The sequence below is a fragment of the Ostrea edulis genome, chromosome 7 (assembly GCF_947568905.1).
Source record: "Ostrea edulis chromosome 7, xbOstEdul1.1, whole genome shotgun sequence".
In the NCBI taxonomy this organism is placed as follows: domain Eukaryota; kingdom Metazoa; phylum Mollusca; class Bivalvia; order Ostreida; family Ostreidae; genus Ostrea; species Ostrea edulis.
This window is the reverse complement of record NC_079170.1, coordinates 50,548,358-50,554,817: the sequence shown is the minus strand read 5'-3', so window position 1 is coordinate 50,554,817 and position 6,460 is coordinate 50,548,358. Positions and strand designations below refer to the sequence as shown.

Below are 6,460 nucleotides of genomic sequence, written 5' to 3'. Positions count from 1 at the left end.
CATTACTAAGTAATGAAATTGATGAAATGTAATGTTGAATGATTATACTTTACATATATGAAATGATTGTCGGAAACTCATTTGAAAATGTATGTTTACAGTGGGTCAAATAGCAGTAAGTCAGAATGCAGTTTCGTTATCCCCCCAACGAGAATGTACATCTAGGCATTGCTTTTATCATCATATTAGTTTCTTATCAATTGTACCACATACAATTTGGTCGAAGTTGTATAACCAGGACAGGGCCACATTTTGAGTTAAATGTTCTACATTCATATACTCACCTACTGTACATCTGTTGTTCAATAAGAAATATCCGTAAGGACATCTACATTGGCCATTTTGACATGTTCCTCCAAATGCACGACATTGACTGTTGGTCAGGCATGCTGATCCAAATGTAATGTTTTCTTTAAGAAGAAAATAAAAAACAATTACCTCATTGGAGTGATTCTCAGCAAATTATCGCTGCTGAGTTTCGCGAATAAATAGGGATTCGTGTTTGCCCAACTCTCTATTTTGTATTGCCTATAAGAGTTCTTCACCTTTCATCTGCACCGAAAAGGTGCACACCGGTTTACATTGAATGAAAGAAGGAATGGTTCTTGCATTATGTACATGTGATGCCAGATTTCCTGTTTCCCATTTACAACATTTGCAACATTCTGATTCATGTATATATTACATGTGAAAAGTGAAAAAAGCATCATAAAATCATTTTATGAACTACAATAAGAAGACAAACTAGAAACTCATTACTGTAATGAGTAGGTCTTCCGTTACACTACTTCTGATGCACAGCTTCCTGTTCTTACGATAACCATTCAAATATATCCAAGAGCCTTGACCAAAAACAAAAACAAAAAAGGAAAACAATGATATAAATTTGAAACGAAAACTGTGTGGACGAGTATTTCTGGTGAATGTTTTTCCGTCATATCTTCCATATCGTTACAAGCCAAATAGTGTTTATGATTCCTATGTTATTTTGATTAAATGTTTCATAGATGAGCAATCCTCTTGTTAGAAGTTATATTCATATTAACTCCTGTCACGACAGGAAATGACGGACGAAAATGACAGACCTATAGCAGAAGTCTACAGACTATAGTTTATCATTTGTACAAGTTTCATACTTTCATCGCAAATAGTTTCTCAGAAATAACAACAACCCCCCCCCCATAATTTTAAATCGCTATCTCCCACGCATGCGCAGGTAAACAGACAAGTGGAAACAAATCGTAAACTTTAGTTTTGTATATTCTACACATTCCATAGCAAATATATAAATCATATGAAAACAATGAAAATTGGAAAGTTTATCTCATTTTTCGTAACTTCCGGTGACGAGCGGGAAATGATATTTATATACATTTCCCCCATAAATCAAATCGACCCTGTACTGTATTCCCAGAGAGTCTTACGTCTTTTTGAAGGGGTTCTCGACAAAACGAAATAGACCAAAAAAGCAAAAAGCGGGAAGTTAATCTCAACCGGAATTGAATTTTGAAAAAAAAAAAAAAAAAAAAATGACGAAACTCTAGATATTGATACTGTCATTAACATATATGAAAATCATATAAAACATTTAAGACATAAGCAAGATTTAAAGAGACACAACAGATAAAAATTATTAATGTTTTTATCGAGAAACCGGAAGTTGCAGTTTTGACTTCCGATAAGTCAAACATTTTCTGAAACTGCCAAAAAAAAACCAAAAAACCTTACTATACCATGCAAGTTTTGTTTCGAAAACATTGATTGGAAATTTCGCATTTCTTTGTTCACTTCCGGTGACGACCGGAAGTAACGGTTGACACTCTTAACACCATTGGGATTGCCTACAACTCAAGGTCTATTATTCATGGAAGTTTAGTGTCTCAATTTGTTTCTGATATCTTGCGCAAACAAAATCTCTTTTACAAAAATGGAAATTGGATATATCCATTAACAAGAGACCCACAGGCCTTATCGGCCACATGAGTACTAGTGAAAAAGTATCACTACTACCAGGGGTTATGAAATCTAGAATAGATTCCTTGTTCTGAATAGCTAAGCTAAATTCTAATGTTCAGCAAGAGTATAAAACAAGATGTGTTCTTAAAACTTCACAGCCCTCAATATTGCATACACTGATGAAAGGCTGTACATAATATAATATAATACATGTAGATCTATTAACATTAAAACATCAAAATATACGACTTTGGACCCATCCTATAAAGTCAAAACTCTGTGTTGTGAAATTCACAATCCTTTTCTGCTATTCCTAAGTATGCATTTAGATTTTATACAGTATCAGCAAACTTACACAAATACTATTTCTTAAGTTTGGCCCCACCCTGGGACCCTGGAGATCATCAAATTTACAATTTTGGTAAAAGACTACCTCCTCTTTCTAAATATTCATTTAGTTTCAATTTAGTATCAATAACACTAAAGAAGATGTTATTTAAGTGTTTTACACATAAACACTATAATAAGTTTGGCCCCGCCCTGGGGTCAGAACCCATACCCCGGTGATCAGGAAATTTACAATTGTGGTAGAGGCCTCCCTGCTCTACATCACTATGCATTTAGTTTTTCTTAAATATGTGCGATTCTAGAGAAGAGATTTTGAAATATTGGTAAATTTTGGGCAGTTTTTGCGCCGCCCCTAAGGTCCCAGGGGTGCAGGAATCCTGAAATTTACAACTGATGACTGTCTTTGTTTCAAAGATGCTTCATACCTAATTTGAAAAGAATTGGAATGATAGTTATCAAAAAGAAGTTAAAAATGTCTAGTGTTCACACATTTATTAACTGACCATTTTGGCCCCACCCTGATACCAAAACCCGTACCAGTGAAGATGTTATTTAAGTGTTTTACACATAAACACTATATGATATACCAAGATTGGCCCCGCCATGGGGTCAGAACCCCTACCCCGAGGATCATGAAATTTTCAATTGTGGTAGAGGCCATCCTGCTCTATATCACCTGTGCTCGGCGCTTATGGCCATTGAACAGGGAGGGATCTTTATCGTGCCACACCTGCTGTGACACGGGACCTCGGTTTTTTACGGTTTCATCCGAAGGACCGCCCCGGGCATTCAGTCGCCTTTTACGACAAGTACGGGATACTGAGGACCTATTCTAACCCGGATCCTCAAGGGATTTCAAAGTAAGCACTTATTCTAAAACAAAATCAACATAAAACTGCACGCATTAAACTACTGTATTTAAAATCTAGGGATCAAATTGCGATTAATAATAATAATTGTTAATAATTTGCCATATTGATTACCATAATATACGATAAATTCACCGAAATGAAATTTCTAACATACTTTTTATGCATGTGTCGTTCCAAAGGTAATGACCATAAGGACATCCACATCCGCCATTTTTACACGTTCCTCCAAACCACTCACACTGTCTGTTGATTAGGCATGGCCATGCAAACGAAACGTTTTCTTTTGAAGAGAAAAAAGATAGTTTGTAGTCCGACGGCTTTAACCTGACAGGGACAACGGAATTCACAGCTGTTATTCCCCTACCACCGAGGATGGTTTAAAGCAATAATGGCTAACATTGGCTAATATGTAATCGCTTCTGTGATGTACAAAATGTTTAATAGTGTACGGTGCTCGACGAAGTACGGACAAGAATAACAAAGGCATTTAGTATGCTATCGATGTGCATGTCCTATGCATTACATGTAACTTACCAATTGTCTTATACAATATAAATATTCACCTGCCGATAGATACAAAGAGTGTAGTTCATATTTAATTGCAGTGACATCATACTTAACATTGTAGTAGCCCATATTTCCAGCCTTTGAAAATGAAAAGGTCGTAAACTGACCACGTTGTTCATTAACACTAAGAGGTGTCCGGTCCTATATATGTCTGTCTCTATAAGAATTATTTTGGTCAGTGTAACAAGTATGTATCACATGATTCATCTTGGATTTTTATTCACAATTAGATATACAAGTTAAACTTGATATCATTGTGATGACAGGCATCACAAAAGGGTCCCGTTTTGTGGCATTTATATCCTAAGGTCTTTATTTGTACTCATTGAAATACTGGTACCGGTTACTTCATGTATAAAGTTTCAATTCAACAGCTGCAGTGATAGTCAAAGCCCAGAAAACTCAATCTCTGAATTTACAAAGTTCATTCTTCTTTCAAAACGAGATCAACAAAGTCCAAACTCAAACTTGATCTGTAGCCTATTAGTATAAGTTCATTGATAGATTTTCAAGGCAATAGCTGCAAGGATAGCCAAAAAAGTCGGAAAAAGCGTGTGTACGGACGCAGACACAGGGTGCTTTCTGGGGGGAGGGGGGGGGGCGTCTATTGCAGGACCCAAATTATGGTAATAATTTTCAATCGCTATAAAACAAAGATCCACGAACAAAATGATAGACCAAGAATTACAGAAAAATTTGGCTAAATTCTTTTTTACACCCTGAAAATTACCTCTGATGCAATTCCCATCAAATCCATAATGACCACTCCTACATTGACACGTGTTGTGATTGCAAAGTGCATTATAAACTCCACATTCTTCATTTTCCTCACATTGTTTCCCAAGGGTCAGACCTGGAGGAATATGAAGTATTGATTAAATGCTCCTGAAAATCTCAGTTAAACTGATGATCTAAAATATCTAAATTTCCTTTTTTTAAAAACCATTACGTATGCATGTAATGAATTTTCTTGTACACGAACCTTACTTTAATTGAATCTATAAATGATTTAAACATTCAAATGTGATTTTAAATCATTTACGTTTGAAGCACTTTCCCCTGTCAATCACGGTCCCATCTTGACAGGTACACTGTCCAATGACATTTTTAACACTGCAAACTGAATGTTTGGGCAAACAATCTTTGTTTGAAAAACACCACTCGTCGATTCTGGCTGCAAAGAGAATTCCCTTTACAGTGCATCAAATAAATGGATGCTCACTGAATTTTAGGAAAATGTCTTTTATATATTTTTATTTTTTACAATCGTTTACCTGTTTGAGATATCCTGCAAGAGAAACGCATTTTCACCGTTGTTTGGTCCAATTGACATAATTTCACACTACGGTCTATGGTCGAAGACTGGCTTCCCGAATACAGATACATTGAGAGCGAATGTCGTTCTTCGGGTTGTGGGGGGAGGTAATTAATTGCTACATAACATCCAACAGCCTGGCTCCGAGACTCTGAAAAAGAATTGAAGAATAGAAGATTGTGTTCCTACAATGAACTTAGTAAAATCCATTAGTTATATTTTACCTGGAAGATAGTTGTCCAGATTGGACAAGATGCTCCTTGCACAGTGAAAATTTTCAAAAACACTTCTTGCGTTCGTTTTGGTAACATTTCTGAAATTCAATAACGACAGAGTTATGTTTTAATTTTCAATTTCGTTTTACTTAAGAAAGGCGCACACCTCAACAGTTTGAAATACCCTAAGCACTGGTAGCGCTTTTTAGTTATGTACTTTCGAATTTCAGTTTACAGAATATCAAATGAAAGAAACTTGTAAATAGTATTGTACAATAAACAAACTTTCTAAAATCGGAACAGGAGATCGGAAGTAACCGTACTATGAAGAATGTCTTTATTAAGAAAATCTGTATTACATATGTCAGATCAAAAGAGAGAACGACGTATGCTTCAGAAAATATACAATACGATGTATATGATCAGTACAAGTCCACGCCACGATGTATATGAAAATGTCAAGTAAACTAACAAACCCACTCTTTACTATAGCAAAGCAAGGTGGTATAACTGATATAGGGCTCATGGCGTGTGTGACCGGTCGACAGGGGATGCTTACTCCTCCTAGGCACCTGATCCCACCTCTGGTGTGTCCAGGGGTCCGTGTTTGCCCACCTGTTTATTTTGTATTGCTTGTAGGAGTTATGAGATTGATCACTGTTCGTTATCTTCACCTTTCATATAATCCATCTAAACCAATTTATTACATTTGCAACAGTGCAATACTAAAATTTATCCATTGAATAAAAATAAAATGAGGAAAAACAAAAAATTCAATAGGTTTGTTGTTGGATAAAAAATTTAATTTCATACGTTGAATATCCTCTATATACTCTTTGAAACATTTTAGCGTAAAAAGCCGAATATGATAAAAATCGGGTCCATGTTAGTCTGGATCATTCACATATGTCTGGATCTCTCTATAGAAATCAACGTTTCCTGTTAGGTGGGTTTACACTAGTAAATATAAAATCAATGACATTATTGAAAGAAAATGTGTTTGCAGCAGTGCTTCAAAAAAATTATGGGATTCTTGTATATGAAGTCGGCTATATGATTAAAGCGATACTTTATCAGGTTTAACTTAAGTAAAACATTGTACATGTATTTTAAACCAGGTTCTTCGGAAGCGTCACATGCACAGGTGATGCTTATTCCTCCTAGGCACCTGATCCCACCTCTGGTGT

The 6,460-nt window shown here is 35.7% G+C and overlaps 1 long non-coding RNA gene across 1 annotated transcript; it reads right to left on the bottom strand.

Moving 5' to 3' along the window:
• Positions 1-284: 284 nt before the first annotated feature.
• On the bottom strand, positions 285-4,572 carry LOC130048230 (uncharacterized). Its single transcript, XR_008797083.1, has 3 exons — positions 4,474-4,572; positions 3,331-3,456; positions 285-410 (listed from the first exon to the last, which is right to left on the bottom strand). It is a non-coding gene; the product is annotated as an uncharacterized LOC130048230 (long non-coding RNA).
• Positions 4,573-6,460: the final 1,888 nt, after the last annotated feature.